The 19,244-nt window shown below is 37.9% G+C and overlaps 1 protein-coding gene across 5 annotated transcripts in view; it reads left to right on the forward strand.

Annotated features, from left to right (window-relative positions):
• The window catches only part of LOC134545533 (protein N-terminal asparagine amidohydrolase), a 346,287-nt gene that overhangs the window by 129,725 nt on the left and 197,318 nt on the right, over positions 1 to 19,244 (forward strand). For 2 of the 5 annotated variants that reach the window (XM_063388609.1, XM_063388610.1), the window contains exon 1: positions 4,841 to 5,186. The exons of 2 other annotated variants lie outside the window; for them this stretch is intronic. The gene's annotated coding sequence lies outside the window, so the exon portion shown is untranslated. Of the gene's footprint in view, positions 1 to 4,819; positions 5,187 to 19,244 lie in introns of those variants that run through there. One more of the 5 variants, XM_063388615.1, reaches the window with a different exon arrangement.

Consider the following 19,244-nt stretch of genomic DNA (forward strand, 5'->3'; position numbering starts at 1 on the left):
GTGTGGCATTTGCAACACTCGATCCAGTCTTCTGATGGAGGATTGACATAAATCTCATCACACACTGGACACTGCACTTCGGATATTTGAGCTGAAGTCATGCCTGTCGAAAGTTGGAGCTTCTTGGATTTTTCTCGAGAATCGAGCTTCAGTTTCTTAGTAACAGTTCCTTTTTTGGCTTCTCTAGACTCTTGTCTTTGTTGCTTCAAACGTTCTTGTTCTATCCTCTGAGCTCTCCTCTGAACCAGAATCGCTTTCATGGGTGAGCTTGTGATGACACTTGCATTTTGCTTATGAGATTATAAAGCTCAGAAAATCAAACAAAAGTTATAAAAGAGTTGTATGTGGATACCACAAAAACCGTATAAAGCACTTGGGGCAAGATGACGAGTCGTCATCTTGCCCCAGTCAACTTGCCCCGATCAGCAATGTTATTAGTATTGGATTTTTTCGCTAGGAAAAAAAATAAAAGGTTAACAATATATAGTGGTTAAGAAAAGTATATAGTCTAAGGTAATAATGTGTGGCATTGAATATCCAAATATCTTACCTGTTTGTCCATGAGATATTACTTCGAAGTTCTTGAAAATTACAATACGTCAGACCAAATGTACGAACATCATCTAACAAACAACTAAATGGTGGCAGCGGCTTCACTGTGTGATTCTTTAGTGCCCACCAGTGTGGAGCGCTAGTAGTGTCTGTTAGGTGGTGCTATCTAGTGCCATGACGTGGAAATAAGTCATTCGTCATCTTGCCCCGCTCGTCAACTTGCCCCGTCCTCCCCTACCCATATTTTATAAAAATTATGCTTGAACGAAAAAATTGCTTAACATGTAAAATTATGCGGCAATTTTCGTAAGAAATTCTCAGTTTTATCTCGCAGAACGTATTTAATATATGCAAAGATAACCATAGCCATCTGTTGTACACAGTTACAATATATTTCTTGTATTACTACAAACTATTTCTTGGCAACTGGTTTCGAATGGAATCTTTTGTAAAAGTCTAGAAAATCTTTTTCCGTGTACACGACACGGGGTCGTAGCGCACCCCGTGACCCCGAAGTCGCTCGTAAGCCCGCCTCTCTCTTCTGGCCGACATGAGCGATCGTCACTTTTCCCCCCTATCATCCTTTTTTTCACTCTTCCACGGTCATCGTCATCCCGCGGCAGATTAGTTCATTGTTCGAGCGGCGACGGACCCGTAATTCACCCGTTCCCCGCTCGCCGCCCGATACCGTGACAAACCCGGCTGTGGACTCGCCCTTCACCCGGCAGAGCGTTTAGCCGCTTTCGCTATTGGCGAACTGATTATCTGGAGGGCTCTGGGCCAATGACGTAGGGGCAGGCATTTTCGCGAAAATATCTGAACGCTTAATAGACTGCAACAAGGTATACCCGAACCTGTGGTTTATTTCTTGTGATTGGCGTCCGTATGCAAGAGAAGTCGTTGCCTTAATTAACCGAGCCATTCAGGACGATCGATATGTATCTGGAAGAAACTCACCCAATCACGAAACCCAGACGATGCTACAGTGTTTTAACTTTCAGCTAGTCTCGAAATATTTTCGCGAAATCTGCATGCCCCTACAATGAGGAACCCTCCGCCAAACAAGTATCCAATCACGGACAAGCCAGTTGAGCCGACTCACAGGGCAGCATCAAATAACTGGTGTTGTTCGCTGGAGTATACAGAGGACTGTAGTTTACCCTGAAGGTCAGTGAACTTGTAGACCCGGAAATGTCTTGGGTGAGTTTGGCGTCAGGCTAAAATTATGTTCACTGCTCTCGCCAATGTTTGCTTTTACCATTTGCTGATTTCTCAGCGAGAACCTTGTTAGTGGTGTTAACTGTCACTATACCTGATTCACCTATTTCTCTTCTAGCTGTGAATCATTGGCTAACGGTATCTAAATAACTGTGCGTATCCCTGTCTATTTGGAGATAGGATATAAGATGTAGGACAAAATCGTACGTTTCAATGGTTATTTTCATTGGGTACTTCTTTTTTTTTAGTTTGACACGCCTCAAAATATATTACTCGAACTATTAAATTCCAAAATTTCGTTAAGATCCAACCATATAGTAAAATATGGCAGCAGCAAAATAAAACATCGTTCTGATTGTGTACAAGTGCGAAGAGTCAGACTAGTCCGGTATCATAAAATAATATTTTTTTCTAACTTAACTAAAACTAAGTTTTTTTGGGTCCCAGTTAGAGAGGGACCTAGGCGCGTCTCTGGTCGAAGCCGATACGCCCAGTCATGCTGGGTACAGCCATGCAGGGGAAGGGTCGCATGCATCGTGTGCTTTGTGCGGGGATTGGTTAGCAATGAAATAGATTGATGCCATGGCTAACTCCCCTATCTTAGCTCTAGACTGAAACTAGCTAAGCTGGGCCCAGGTAAAACCTGAATAGACACCCTGAGCACAGCCATGGGAGTGCACTATGCATGCACTAAGAGGGTAGGGGAATACAGGATACAGAGGATGGTTCGGATGAAGATTCCGTCGGAGCGGAAAGTTGCTATCATGCTGGGGTTTGGGCGTCTATACTCGGCGGTACTCTAAATAATAATAATAAATAACACGATTTTCAAATATCTTTACTTATACTTAAATAGGCTTTCGTGATTTGACCAAAGATAATTGGACACGTCTTGGAGAACTCCCAAGTCAATAGCGGAAACACGGCAACAGAAGAGACGTGTCGTACAAAACCTAGTAAATATTAAAATGCGCGCTTCAAAACGGAAACGGTCTACCCCCAAACTGCATCGTTTGTAATATGTAAGAGGACTGTCAAACAATTGCATACCAATGTCACTGAAGGCATTTTTTGGTGCATGTACTTATGAGTACAGACCTGCAAAATTCGTGTTATTATTTAGAAACAGAGTTTTATATATATATATATAATGCGCATGCTGAAAATCAAAAAGCCAATAAGAAATTAACGATAATCCAAATGATCCAACCATATGCAATCCTGACTGAAGGTACAGCCAATGAACGGAAGACAATAGTTTGTGTACTTGTGCCGAGCCTAGCACCACGAAATACCGCGAATTGTGTTGGTCTCTCCACTTATTAAATAATAACGTCATGACCATATTAAGACAGGACTGATATTGGCTTATAATTCTTGTATGTATAGTCTGTACACTCTAACAGAAACCTTATGCTCCAAAGTTTTCTTGACTTCCTTCTCGCCCAGTGGAAGACACCGGGAAAATTCTCCGATTGGATCTCTCGATAGGATAGGATTCAAACAGGCTAGACCTTAGTCCTGCTGCTGCGGATGCGTCGCCCGTTTGCCTGAAGGATTTTGAGCCAACGAGAAACCCTCCCACGCCAGAAGCATCCCAGTCTGACAGGTCTCACGAGACAGTAGCCAGTAAGTAGGGGCATGTATGTTTCGCTAAAAGATTCCGAGACGAGCTGAGAGTTAAAGCAATGTAGCATCGTCTGTTTCGTGATTGTCTGAGATTATTTCAGCCTACATTTTTAGAACACAAATCTCAGTAATTCAGTGTGGAAGCAAACGCATCATGAACGGTCAGGTCAAATTAGGCAATGGCTTCTTTTGCAGGCGGCCGCCAATAACAAGGTTGGCGCGAGCATACCTTGTTGCAGCCTAACAAGGGTTTAGATTTTTTTTTTTGCAAAAAATACATCCCCCTACCAACAAGCAGGTGATAGTTGCCTAGGTACGTGTGTAATTGTGTAGTCTATCCTTGAGAAACGTGTAGAAGTATGCAGTCTATCCTTGAGGTCACTGAACCCCCGAATGTTTTACAGTACCTAGAAAGTAACAATTTGGAGATAAATATTGTATAGGATATGTTTTTTCCCTCGCAAAAAAATCTGGTCGTTCATTAGACTGCATTAAGGCAGGGCCATTCAGGACGTGTTTGCTACCGCACTAGATGGCTATGATTGGTGTGCTGACAGCAGACATGTGCCTGAAAAAAACCCAGCCAACCACGAAACACATATATTGCTACAATTTTTAACACACAGCTGGTCTGGAAATCTTTTCGCGAAAGTACAGGACCCTAATACTGTATCTAGAGCTCTAAATAATTTTTAACTCCTGCCTAAAATGCAATTTTGCAAATGAATATTCGATCAACTAAGTGTATTTTAGTTTAGATTGCAATAAGAATATTTAACAGCAAATGAGGTGTTCAGAATACTGGAGTGATAATTTGTAACCTTTATAGCAACGATTATTTCTCTCTAGGGTAGTCTCGACTGTTATTTACATATCAAGCCACTCACGTGTGCTCATTGACTGATACCAAGATCATAGACTTATCACCATTTGTACTGAGCGCAACGTGATTCGGTCTCACTGTTCCTCGCTGCTTATTACTGGCTCAGTGTTCCAAGCCGTGTCGAGAGAACTGTGTACCAATCACCAACGTCAAACAGCTGTATATGTGTTTCAAGTCTACTTTCCGCCGAATGAATCTGCGATATCACCGTGCCTCTTCGTAGTAAACACAAACCGGTATACGTTTTTGAAACGGTGTGTACTGGTTTTTCACATAATCTTTTTTTAGCATGTTTCTAACTCACATCTCCTTCCTTTTTTTTTCCTTTTTTATTTCCTGTTGCCGCGCGCACCTTGGAATTACCTGTGCCTTATTTACTATGGTAAACATATAGGGGAAGAGGGAAGGCGTGCTGCGGCCGGGCTGGCCCCAGTCCGCGCCGCGGTAATCACCCGGCCGCTCGGTCGAACCGCTCACGGAGATTGCCGAAGCGAGCCGAAGAGCGGGCCGCGGCGCTTTTTTTCCTTCTTTTGTTTTGTTCCGCTCGGCGAGCCAGTCTGTTGTCTGTTGTGGCGAAAGCGACCGGCGTTCACGGCGCCAGCGCGCTCTCAACTGTGGCTGTGAAAACGGACTTGTTTTTAATTAAATTTTTTGAAGTCATTTTTACCGAGTATTGTTACGGATTCTGTAGTGTTGGTCGTGTGAAACCGAACACGTTAACGCTATCTGAACACATGATTGTGGTGTGATTGAAAGTACTTTTTTGTTTTTGATTGTTTTAATTAATCTATGCCGGGTTCGCAAAGATCCTGCCCCTATGTCGACGACACCGGACGATAGCAAAGTATAGTTTTGAGGCAGCGAATTGGCATTAGTTTTGCGATATTCCACGAAGAACATAAAGGTAAGTTTGTAGTGTTACCTACCTTTTTTTTAAAAAAGAACCTGGTGTTTATTTTAGCCTTTTTTTAAAATTAATCGTGCGTTGTACTTAATTTGACTAACAAATTTACATAATGAAGGATAAAATTGTTGCTGTTGGGCGTTTACAGTAACGTGATAATTGATTGTGACATCGTAAAGCAGTTCCACTTAATTAAGCGGCAAACCCATACACTGAATAACCAACTTAAAAATGCACATATTGTTAATTATTATCAAGGTGTGAGATACAACATTGGCGTGTAACTTTCTTTTGGTTGCATTGCGTTAGCACATGTTTTTCTCCCAATCTTGTTTTGAAGCGCACATGTGTTCCGACAGGTGACGCAACATTCAACCAAATTATGATGGCTCTATGGCTCTTTTTATCCAATCTTCCTGAAATAGGTATTATAGTTGTTATTCTAAGTTGGTTGTGCCTTGTTTCAGATTTACTGACATATATATTTTTTTTCTTGCCTACTGTGCACTATATATATATATATATATATATATATATATATATATATATATATATGCCTATATAGTGCACAGTAGGCGCTGTGTAAAAGTGTTGACGTCTTTTAAGTTATAAATTACTTTGCGCCATTATATATTACTACAAAGAATGTCACAACATACTTTTATTACTATTACGAAAAAAATTATCTCTAACTGTGATCTTAACTGTGTCATTAACACAATCATGACGCCAATTTTCACTTTGAGGGTACTTATTTTTACCTTGGCATAAACTATACTGCGCGTTACGTATTTGTGAGCCTAAGAACTACAACGGAACATTTCTTCATTGGTGTTAGTGCTTCATTTTATTCTTGGTTGGACGCCTACCCATCCACATGTGTTTCATAAATCTATTTTCTTCACACACCCAGGCTCACTATACTATTCATCAGGGCTGTAGCCAGAATTTTGTGAAAGAGTGGATCTAGTATAGCCATTATATAAATATTTATGACATTTTTCTGTACAAAAGAGTTTGAAAAGAAAATTAATTAATACATTTAAATTTCAGGAAAAAGTAGGCATAGAACTCCGACGTTTACAGATTGAAATTTAAGTAATTATTTTGGTTGGGATCTATAAGTTATAATTTAATAGTTTTTAATACTTTGTTCATAAGTCATTGTTTGATTAATTTGTAAACACGTCATAAGTACACATTTAATAATATCATTAAATATATGAAACGTCGGTCTGTAAGAAGGAGGAAATGCCTTATTGTAGCCCACTAAGGATTAGAAGAATTCCTCTGTAAACTTATGTAGCTAAGTTGTTATTTTCTCTTTCTGTCTTAGCTTGTTTTTTTATTCTTTTAAATCCTGGGAGTGTCCTGACCCCATGAACCTTTCTCCTGGCTACGGTCCTGTAATTAGTATACTTATTTAGTTTCACCACTCCTGTTTAAAAACCATTTTTTATTCCCTCGCAAATAGTATAGCATTGTTTTCAATTTATAGATTAATTTTGTCGGGAATTTGACTGCCAACTGTTATACTTTCGCACGGGTTAGTTACAATAATTAACAGTTAACATCAAAGCTGTCGAGAGAAACTAAGGCCCGGGGGTTAATAATTTTGTCCCTCTTCATTACTTAATGTACACATTTGAATACCCCACAAAAAAAATACTGGAAAAGTTACAATGTCCATAACTGTAAATATGATCTGCTTGTTTTACATAACTTGTAAGGTTTTCAATAAATTCTTTTATCACTAGTCGGAAAATTGTTGTTTTATCAGGAAAAATTCAGAACTCAAGGACCCCGATTATTTTACCTCCCGGAGGCCCCCCCCCCCCCCCCCCCCTCCGGGTCACCCTTTACCATTTCTCTCGGCGGTTAACATTAAATTAAATAAATCGCAAACAAACCACTAAAACGTTTCTTACAAAAAAATCCGCCATTAATAAAACAAACAAGAAAATTTCACATGATTTAAAAAAAATTGTTTAAATAAATATTGAATCAGCATAATTTCTGAGTCATTTTTTATGAGTAGATAACTCTCTGACCTCACAGGAAACATTTTGTTGATATGAAGACCAAATCAATTAAGTTTTAATGTGTTTATTTAGCAAGCATTTGAGAAGTAATTATAACTACTTTCTATAAAATAAATTCTCATTTATTTTGTCTTGAAAAATTGAATCATAAATCAGATATTCATTTTTACAAGCTAAAAAAGCGTGAATTCCTTAAAAAAAAGTTTTAAAATTTATGCCAGAGTCCAAAATTCAATCTGCAATCTTGATTCAGTAGTTTATGTGTTTCAAAAGACAAATTAGTTTCACATAAAAACTTTTTTGCCTGAAATGCTCCACTTTTGAACGTGCCCTATGCAACTTCACTGTAATTTGCATGCCAGTATATTCAAGGCTGTTTGTTTCGCATACGTATTGTCTGCATTACGATAATTTCTTGCGCTTATGCCCGTATTGGTCTAACTATACTTGTCATGGTGTTTTTTATTTAAATTTATTAACCTTTAAAGGCTCCCTGATTTAATGCCATTTGGCTGATTTTGGAAGGGTTTTTGGCCCTAATACACTAAAAATACACCTCATCATGCTTTACGCGGTGTTAGAACCCAGAACCCCTTGATTCGAAGTTGGCAATAAACTACTACCCGCGACACGGAGATTGGTTTTTGATATGCCATGAGCTACGAATTAATGTTGAATGGCTGCGACTGCAAACTGCAGGCACGTGACTACTTTGGGTGTTTGTGCATTGTTGTTATTTAATCTATTAAGTATTAACGGATTTCTGAAGGTGTGAAAAGAAGGTGAGCAAGTCTTTCAGTAATTGCCAGTGATGTGTAACATCTAAACTCGATAACAAGAAAATTAATTTTGCTGGTGGCCACGCACGGCCACTGACGTCACGCACCGTCCATTGACGTAAGGCATGCCATGCGTGCCTCACCGAATTATAAGGGTCTTCGCTACCACCCTCCCCTCTCTGCTCCCCGCGCACAGTCCCGTCTCGGGCTATTTTCGCCCTTAGCGGCCGGGGAATTCCGGGCTCACAGTGGCCGCCGCGAGGAGTGGCGTGAACAAGCGTCACTGTTGTGGGTGTTTCGGGCGTCGGGTCGGCCCGGGATGACGCAGTACGCCACAATCGCTCTCGTCGCTTCGAGAAGGACGCCACGGGTATATAAGCGACGATGCCGGCCTCCGAGCGAAGAGCGGACCAGCGGAGAGAGTATCCCCCTCGGGGAGTGATACAGGCGATGCCCGTGCGATCAGCGAGAGGTGAAGAGGGCAAATTGCCCTTGGTGAGCGAACCGGACATATCGGGAGGCGATACCTGCGAGAAGGCCTGGCGAGCCAGTCGGGTGCGACGAGCGATATTTCACTATCACGTGGGTGAGTGTGGGAAAAAAGCGGACTGAAGAACGAGCCACTGTCGAGCCAAGCTCCAGTGGAAAGTGTTAATGTTTCAATGATCAGTGTAAGACTAATTGTTGTGGGCAATCTTAAGTGCATTAATTAAATTTTAGTGTGGACATTAGTAATGAATAAAACTGTATTAATTAATTAGGTTATCCCTTACGAACCCAGTAGTTCTCCCCACATAAATCGTAACTACACACAATCACACACACACACACACTAGATTATCAAAACAAAAATTTAAGAGTTATTTTGACCTTTGTATCTTTTTATTATCAAATCTAAAATTATTTTTTAAAACGTTTTATTCCCTACACACGTGATGGTTGAAGCGTTATAACACTCGCCTCCCACCAAGGTGGTTCGGGTTCGATTCCCGGTGGTCAAACTCAGGTTTTTCGCAAACAGGAAACGTGGCTGACGTTGGTTTTCTCGGGGTACTGCCGTTTACTCCACCCATTCATTCCGTCCTCTCTCGTATTCTCCAGGCTGGCCGGACCAACACTGTCCCTCGGGTAGGGCAGCCGTCTGCTATGAGTGTCAGCCCCATTCCATCCATGTCGACCCTGCCTCAGGCGAAAAACTGTCAGTCTATTTACATTTTTATTCCCTACAGCCCTACAGATAAGAGGTATGATAAAAAAAATACGGTGAATAATTTTATTATGAACAAAGTAGCAAGCTTGCATCAAATTTGATCTAATCTCCTTCCAAATACTCTACTTGGCTAGCGATGCGCTCTCATCCCAATGTTGAGTCCATGTAAGCATCTCTGGACGTGGACAGACGGGAACCTCTTGTTCGGGCAGAAACTCGGGGTCAGGAGCGAGGTGTGGCACGGCGCGCTGTCGTGACCAAGGAAGAAGCTCTCCGTTTCGCGTTGTTCGAATTCCATGATTAGAGATAACGGAAATTACGCGCTTTCATTAAGTTGCAAGTTAGAATGTAAACCTCCACACTCTCTCACTGTGTTCATGATAGGACTGCAGTTATTTGGACACCCCCTCTGCGACCGTGATGCCCAGTTAGGGGCGATGGAAGCGAATCAGGTAGTGCCAATTAACAAGGATGGAATTGTTCTCGCTAAGAAATCAACCAATGGGAAATCAAACATGGGTTGAGCACAACTATGACTTTGAATTCTACCTTGAGGCCAGACGAATCCGTTAAATTTCCGGATCTCTATCCATGATGCCCGGCAGACACGGTAAACACGACTACGCACTCTCCCGGCTCTGGAAGCCGACTGACAAGTCACAACTTGTTCAAACTTGACATCGACTATCTAAACGGATCAGGCTATCGGGTTTATTACGTCACAGGTGCTGCTATATAAATCTATTCTCCGTATTTTTTGATCACACCTCGTACGAATCGGTTTTGCTATGTGAAGATGCCCACAGTATATTGACCACAGGGTGATAGGGACCAGGTGAAACTGCAGTGGCTCGCCGTTGCCTTCCGCAGCGTGGTGGTGGAGGGACAGCGCGAACCCAGGCCTGTGCCCGGCGGGAAACTTTACGCGTGTCAGGAGCCACTTTCCGGGAGGGGCTATCGAACAAAGAAAATTATGTAGTTATAAAACACGTTAGTTAATTCTGTGATTGACCTTGTAATATTTACAAATCCATGGTCTCAAATAATGAACTTTAAATGTTTCGTATAAACGTTTGATTAAAAAAATTTTTTTTCTCACCGGGCAAGAGCTCTCGTCGCTTCATTTTTTTTTTTTTTTAAATTGTTTGGCTCGTTGATGAATTCTTAGTTATCACCTAAGAGTAAAGCTAATTATTGACACGTTTGACGAAGGTATAATTTTTATTTTATGTTCACGAAACTACGTGTGCGAGCTGTCACTAATTATTATTTCACACAAATGCCTTACCCGGGACTCGAAATAGGAAACTTTCCCGCCGAAAGCTAGCGTGCATCCGACTGCGCTACGGATTTCAGCACTTTTGATTCAAAAGGTTGGACTAATTATGTACATTGATAGATGTGATGTTTAGAAGCGCTTTTAAGAAGTTTTTTTCCTCTTCCACTTCCGTGCTCGTTAAGGCTCGGTCTCATTCTCGATGTTAATTTTTATTTTATTTTCATTACTACCAATAAAGGGACTTTCATTTCATTTATATTGTATCGAGTGATTTGGTTTGATGTATTAGTTTAACGACTCAATTCGTTATAATTGGATTTATTTCATTTCCATTGGTATCGTTTAAGATTATTTCTGTTATATCAGATTAATATGTTCAAGTATATAACATTTCAACACATTTGAGTCCTTTACAATGATCTATTTCGTTACAATTAATGCATTTAATCATTTGAATTTGTTTATATTAAAGTACACTTATTTCATTATGAATGGGTTCTTTTGATGCTATTTGATCTTTTCCTACATCATTTTACTTATTTAAGTACATTATGGTAAGAATCATTTCATTTATATTATATCGAGTGATTTTGGTTGATGTATTAGTTTTCAGACTATTTTCGTTATTGGTTAATTTATTTCATTTCCAATTGGTATCCTTTAAGATTAATTCGGTTATTTCACATCAATATGTTCAAGTAGATAACATTTTCACACATTTCAGTTTTTTCGAGCTGTAAACGATAACGCAAGTCATGATAAATGTGAAAACTTCCCCTACATTTTACACCTATTATATTGCAATTAGTGATTATCTGTTGAACATATCGTGACCGAACAATAAACACAAGGGAGGTATCGTGTAAAATTTAAATAAATAGCTTTAGAATAATAGTAATGACGATAAAAATGAAAAACCAACATGGCGGGTGTATTTGTGCTAGTGAGGCAGGATGATAAGTGCGAAGCTCGGTATCGGCTGTGGACTGGCGCGCAGTCTCCTCGTGTTTGGAGCAACTGTGAAATCTGAGTGGAGACAGTAACATTGTATGGCGGAGAAATGAAGATAAAAGGCGCGATGCAAGTCTTTTGAGTGCTTTCAAGAAGTTACATGCCTAAAAATTATTCTGAAAACGCGCGCTTTAACCATTGGCACTCTAATAAAAACAGAGTTTGAAATCGAAGTACATTCTTTTCGTGAACTGACTCCACTTGGATATATTGAGCAGTGCTGTGGGGAGGAGGGATGGGGGATGGGGGTGCGTGCAGCTGGCTAGGGTCGGCGCACCGTGATCAGGGGCGCCGCTAGCCCGCCCCGCCGACCCCACCCCGGGCTGGCCACCGTGTCGTCGGATTCACACTGGCTTACCCCGAGATCACCCGAGGGCCAAGGTTCCTTGAATTACTTCTCGGATTATGCCCGCTCCAACCGGCACTTCTTTTTTTTTTTTTAAATGGAACAGAAATATTCATGTAAAACTGCAGATATTTGTAAATTTTTACATTTACACGAAAACAACTGTATCACTGTCGCAGTTATACTGGGATCGGATTATTATTCTTACAACCTCCAGTAGTTAAAGTTTTCTATATACTGTTCTCTGAATAGCTTTCCATTATTAACCGCGCCCATCTATAATCATAATAAAAAATAAATTACAATTATTGAATATTAGATTATATTTTACTGTAAAAATATGCTTGAATGAACAATCATTAAAAATACTAAATTATGCGCCAATTTTTCTAATAAATACTCAGTATTATATCGGAAAAAAAGTATTTCATTTATGCAAAAATGATCTTGGCCATTTGTTGTAAACAGTTAAAATATATGTGGTGTTATTACAAACTATGTCTTGGCAACTGGTTTCCAAAGGAATCATTTGTAAAAGTACAGAATTTTTTTTTTTGTGTGTAGACTTCAGTGTTATTTATGTTTTTTAATTATTTGGATTTATGTGCCATCCAACAGCCAAATGCCATTAACAATATGAGAAATTTTAATCACAATGACAATACACGTGAAAACACAACACACGGACAGACATATAAATGTGAACAAAATTCATAAACATTTTGTTTAAATTTTGTACAGGTGTCCCAAAAATATGACTAGAATTAAAAAAAAACGCACATTTTTACGACAAAAATCTTAAATCATATAAAACTTTAAAATATCTTTATATTTTTTTTTTCAGCTTTCCCAAAATTATGACTTATATACGTACTCAGGCCAAAATCATGTGACTTATCATCCTTTTTACCGAGCGTCACGTGATTCGCTCACACTGTTCCTCCCAGTTTATTACTGGGCCAGTGTTCCAGGGCGGGTCGAGAGGACTTTGGGCTGGTCATCAACAAATAAGCAACTTAACTTGAATTTGAAGTCTGCTTTGCTGCCGTGTGAACCCGCGAAATACTCAATCTTCTATAGTCATAGTAGTTACAGCTGTCCATGAACTTAAAATTTTCTTGTCGACTTGCTTAAAAAAATCGCATATAGCTCTAGGTTTAACTCCTTGACGACTAACTACAGTTGTAGGTTTTATGCCCTTTATACTCACTTAAAGAAGTGTCTGCAGCTATAGGTTTTATGCCTCATAGACTGTCTTAAAAGTGATACCTAATTATAGCTATATGTTTTATGCCTTAACTACTGACTTAAAAGCGTATGCAGCTATAGGTTATATGCCTTGTAAACTGACACTTGAATAAAGTTTAGAGCTATTGGCTAGGTTCTGTGCCATGTGGTGCCATGAAATGTCATGTTTTAGCCACACAATTCTAATTGTGGCTTGATACAAGATGGCGGTACCAACTAAAGTGCCGGGCGCCAGTGTGCGTGGCCGCTCGTGTTTTATGTGCGCGAGTGTGCCTGCGGACGGGATGGAAAGTGTACATGGAATGTGCTAAGTGTGTTACTGTATTCATCCGTCCTGGCCTGTCCGGATTTATGACTCCTCGCCTGTATAACTGCAGTCGCTGAAGAGTTGCTGCTCTCTCTTCCACATTGTAACGGCCTACTATTTAGTTTCTTTTTCCCCTTCTACCATATTTTGGCTGACACTCGACTCAAATAAAAAAAAGCTTATTTCGTTTGTTGAGCAGTGGGGGCGCGGATACTAGAATTATGTATTTATTAATTTATGCTCATCCAATGCATTGGCCGGATATCCTTTTGGGTGAACTTAACTTCTACCTTTATGTTCAATTCTTCCGCTTCAAGGCTTGTAAAATACGTATTTCTTTCTAGAGATAAGCCTGATAAGATTGTCTATCGCATGCCACAGGCATTGTTTTGTTGTAAAGCACTGCCGTAAAGTGGTGAAACAAAGCTATGCGTGATAAACGGAGAGATTGATTGCAAAAATTATTAAGAGTTTTAAGACGTAGGCTACATACAACGGTTAATCCAAAATTGTATACCACATGATTTCATGCTTTCAGTACATGCTAAGACTGATATAAAATTTTCTTTTACAGTGTTTTTCACTTCTAAATAAGGAAGGGTAGTGGGAAAAAAAACTTTTTATAAACTAATATGGTTATATAATGAGTTTATTTAAAATTATTTACAAAATCACAAAACAATAGAAATTAAATAATTTAGGATACTACCTTCTTAAGCTGATTTGCGTTTTTTAAGTGCGATTGGTCTTCGCCATTTTATTATGTTTTGTTTTTGCTCTTACATCAATTTTGAGTTATTGATGGAGAAATTTTGGTATCATGTGACTTAAATAATATCGGAAGACTTACAAAATTCGCGTTTATTTCCTGGAACCGTGCTAGCACAAACAAGCCAATGTCTTTTGTTAATTTGATCCTGTCACATCTTAGTTTCTATTCGGATTGCATAAGGTTAAATAATGTGCATTTTGGTATTTTCTTATTGGTTTCTTTTCCTCCGAGGCATGTCAACCTACCCATAACTCGATGTAAATGTATGCAGTCTGGCCTGTCGCTAAATAATAAAGCGAATTTAGCATGTCTCTAATTATATTTTTTAAAGTTTTAAAATTATATTTGGTCTCATACTGGGAAGCGATGAACTGTTCATGTTAATAATGTTTCGCAATATCATGCCTCCGACAGCCAATCAGGGACTCTCAAAGAAACTTCTCATACTTAGCCGATAACAATTGCCAGCGTGTTCAACAGTTCGACAGTTCAACAGTTAGTGTTTTTAATGGCTCGAGTGTCTAACAGTTCGAGTGTTTAACGTCGGTTTGAGTCAACAGTTTGAGTGTATTAGTGTTCAACAGTTCGACAGTTCAACAGTTAGTGTTTTTAATGGCTCGAGTGTCTAACAGTTCGAGTGTTTAACGTCGCTTTGAGTCAACAGTTTGAGTGTATTAGTGTTTAACAGTTCGAATGTCCAACGGTTCGAGTGTCCAATGGTTCGAGTGTTCGAGCATTCAACAATTCGAGTGTTTAACTGTGCAAATGTCAGTCTGATCAAATATATATATTTACTGTAAGAACTTGAAATAAATTTATTATATGTAATTTATGCTGTAACTATTTTTTATTTTATTTTAAGTTGTCTTGACACCACGTGAGGGGTAATTAGATCTTGCGAGCGGAACGCCAGGACGTGATGTAATTTTTTTTAAATTTATGTATTATTAATATTTTATTATTATAATTTAGTTGTTTAGACAGAAATTTAAACACTACTAGAATATTATTTTTACTTTTGGATTGCAGCCATGGACGTAAATACGGTTTGCCCCTCCCTCCCCCCACTGGAATTAAAAAGACCTAGGCCCAATTTCGTTTGCAAAATCGTTAACTGTAAAATGGGAATGATAATCATAAATCGGCGGGCCCACCCTGGGAATCTTACAAGTTTTCGCCCGTGATTGCAGCTACATTATTAAACAAAATCTGACTGAGAGAATCTGTATAGTAATTGTTTTATTACTTTATTTTATTCAAATATAACGTCATTTGTTTTGTAAAAATTCGGTCGGTTACTAAAGTATGTAGCTTACTTAGTAGTGATAAATAATGCCCTTTTTGTATATCCAATAATTAAAGACCTATAGGAAAATTTAGTCTACTTACATCCTAATTACATACAATTTTATTTTTTTATTTTTACATCTACAAGACTATTAACTTCAATAAAATAAGTATTATAGGTTCTACACGCCGCAGGCCAGTCTCTATGTTCAGTTCTCCTTTGTTTTCAAAGATAACTTGAATTTAAACGTTGTGAGAGCTCGTGAGCAAACTGTTGTTTACCGCTTTACCAATGAAGGAACTGTTTCGCAGACACGAAAATAGGCCCAAGTACCACAAAGGCAGCATTTTTGAAACTATGATTTGACTATTCTTGACCGATATTCGTGTGTCTCGCGTGACTAAATGTGTATTGATCGATAACTGGCCAGTAATGACGCGGTGAAAAGTAGAGCAAATGGTTGTTTCTATTTTTGATGCCACACTGAGAAAAACAATCCCTTTTGGTAAGCCCACAGGCGTAGGTAGATTTATGAGTACCTATTTATTCTGCAAATAATAAATAATATTAAATTGATTTATTTCCTCTTTTTTACACTTTGACTACAATTCGCTAAATTAAAAAGGAAACTTTAGCATTCACAAAGCAAGCTTGTGCGTGAGTGCATTTAGTCACTTTAATTTACGTGCGGTATTTTGACTAATGTAAAAATATTAAAAATTGTGATAATTTAAAAATAAATAAATAAAATTAACCTTAGTAATCTTACATTAGTTTTTTAAATTTAAAGTTTAAAATGGCAAATAATTTAAATAAAAGATAAAAGTATAACATTGTTTTACAAAAATCTATATATAAAAATGTCACGAATTAATTTTTAATGAAAAAGAACAAGTACATAAGTACTAACGTACTAAAGAGATTTTTTCATCAGTTAAATTATTCAGCTAAAAAATGACAATTTTTATTTGAAAATAATTTCTCAGGAAGAATAACTACAATTTTTGGAAGCAAAAATCATCAAGTATCATCATAAAATATCATCAAACACCATCATCCATCAATAATCATCCAAAAATCATCCACCTTCATCATCATCCATAGAGAAATAGGTAAATTTATATTCTGTATCTACCGTGTAGGACAATTGTGAACTTCATAATTTAACTGATTTTCCCTTTGATACATACTTACTCGTTATTACAGCTTTAATATACAATATTTTAATATCTAATAATCTTAAAAGTTTAAAAAGTTCCTTGGATGGTTACTAATTTTTTTAAAAGGACTCTTAGAATAGGTTTTTGAATTGTAATAAGTGGTTTAATTGACGTTTTCCTAATTCCTCCTTAGACTAGATTGCTGTGCTGCAGAACAGACTGAAAAATAGCAAAGTACTTAAACGATTTTAATTACTTCAAGAGATAACATAGTCCTTAGTTCAATGAATTTACACATATTTTTTTTTTTAAATTTTGTTTGTAAGATAAGAAACAAGTTTGTCCTCTTATAAGAGTCGAGCATTAAACCAAAGTTATTTAACATCCTGTATACTCTTTCTTTGACATTTTTGCATTTAACGCTTATTTCATTACATACATGAAATTTAAATTCATGTTCGATAGGCTCACCAGAAATGTTGGCAGAGAAAGTAATATATTTGGTTTTATTTATATCTAGAGAACGAAATCTATCATATAGTACCTATATCATAATTTTTTTTAGTTCATTATTAACCGTTTCAAATACATGAGACCCATTTTCAGAAGAAGATAAAATTAAAGTATCATTTAAAAAAGAAACTAGCTGCCCTTCTATGTAGATGTTACATAAATCATTTTTATATATCAGGAACAAAATTGACCCAAGAATACTGCCCTGTGGGATCCCTGTATTTATATTTAGGGAGTCTCCGAATTTATTATTTACTTTTACTTTCTAAGACATACCCTACAAATAAATTTTAAATCAAACCTCTTATTCCTACTTTATCTAATTTATCTAAAAGTATTTTATGTGAGAGAGTATCAAAAGCCTTAGCAAGATCCAACAATACAACAACACATTTTTTATCTTGTTCTATGGCTTTTTGCACAATGTTTGTTACTTTGCTTAAAAAATCATTTGTACTTAACCTTTTATAAACCTATTTTGATCCACAGACATTATTTTTTGTATAATGTAAAAACGACATTAAATGTTTTAACCCATTTTTCTCAAAATTTAGAGATGTTATTACTATGTAAGATTACTTTGTTTAGGAAATTTCCCTAAACTTAAGCTTAAATTTGCTATATGAACTATAGGTTTGCACAATTTTTATTTGTGTTCTTTTAGTATGTTTACACGTATCTAATCTGGACCTAATGCACTGGAATCCTTCATTTCCGAAATAATAGATTGTATATTATATGCTGATATAGGAGGTAAAAATAGAGACCTTTGACAAATTTTTGAACGAACTGAATAGTTTATGGACTTATTGCTAGACTTATTTTTCCAAGATTTCTGAAGCCATAACATTTCCAACATTTGTAATATATTCATTTAGTGTGTTTGCAGCTTCTTCGGGATTTGACGTGGCATTTATTATAATTTTGCAACGGGCTGCATGGGCGCCCGTGCACACGGCCTTCCCTCCCTCTCACTCCCTCCATCCGCCTTTGCCCCAAACCCCTTCCCTCCCCTCGCTTTCCCCTCTTGTCGTTTCTTCGGTGGTAGCTGACAACACTAGCGCCATCTGAGCTTAGTTTATTTAAGGCCTTGCGCCCCCTGACTCTTCCTGTTTTCGACGCTGGGACACCGACCGATCTAAACGCCCCTCAAGGTACGGTTGACTTCAAATTGAGTGATTGCGGAAGGGACGCGGTGGCCGCTCCCGGAATGTAATGTAAATGTTATAATTCTCCTTTCTTGTTGTTTCGAAATTATTGTTTTGGCCGCCACCTTGTAAATTCCAATTAGTATTTTCTGTGGCTTTTCCTCCCGTTGTCAACCGTGCCTCGCAAGATGTTTTCGTCATTTTTTTTTGTTCATTTGGTGGTGTATCCCAGCGTTGGCAGCCAAGGTGATCAGGTTTAATTTGTTTATGTATTCACGTTCCCTGTTCGTCATAAGTATTTAAAGGGCAAAGTTAAATTTTATATATGATATACTGCATGTTAACCTTGATTTCAAGTTGACATCGTGTCGTGTAATAAGGGTCTTCTGCCCCGTGTGTCTAATGGGACCGACTATTTGAATAAATTGTTTTCATAACAGTCGTTCGGGAAACGTCTCGTTTGATGGTACTTTCACTGTTGATTATTTGTTTGTTGTTAGTGCAAGGCAATCAGTTTACCACTCTGAGAAAACCCCTCCCAGAAGGGGCCTAAAGTGTTATAGAAATTATTCACTACCACGCGGGTGCAATTTTATCGTTTGATACAGTTTTAGTATCAATCTTTTAATTTTTGAGCCAGTTATTCCATATTTTATTAGAATCATTTTGTTTTTCAGCAATTTTTTATTTTATAGTTGGCTAATTGTCTTAGTTATTCGTGTAAGCGATGTAAGCCTCTTTCTGTAGTTAAAATATACTTACTATGTCTTAGCTGCGTATTAAATGGTTGTTTATTTAATTGTTTCTTCATTTTGTCTCTTGTTATAATATATTTCACCACCCGATTGTAATCCATGGTTTTAACATTTTAAATGTCTTAAGTGTACTAACTCTAATCGAACTAATTTCGTATGTGTAATTTTCTAGTAAATTTACAAAATTAGCTGTTGCACTA

Source organism: Bacillus rossius, chromosome 1 (assembly GCF_032445375.1).
Source record: "Bacillus rossius redtenbacheri isolate Brsri chromosome 1, Brsri_v3, whole genome shotgun sequence".
Taxonomy (NCBI): domain Eukaryota; kingdom Metazoa; phylum Arthropoda; class Insecta; order Phasmatodea; family Bacillidae; genus Bacillus; species Bacillus rossius.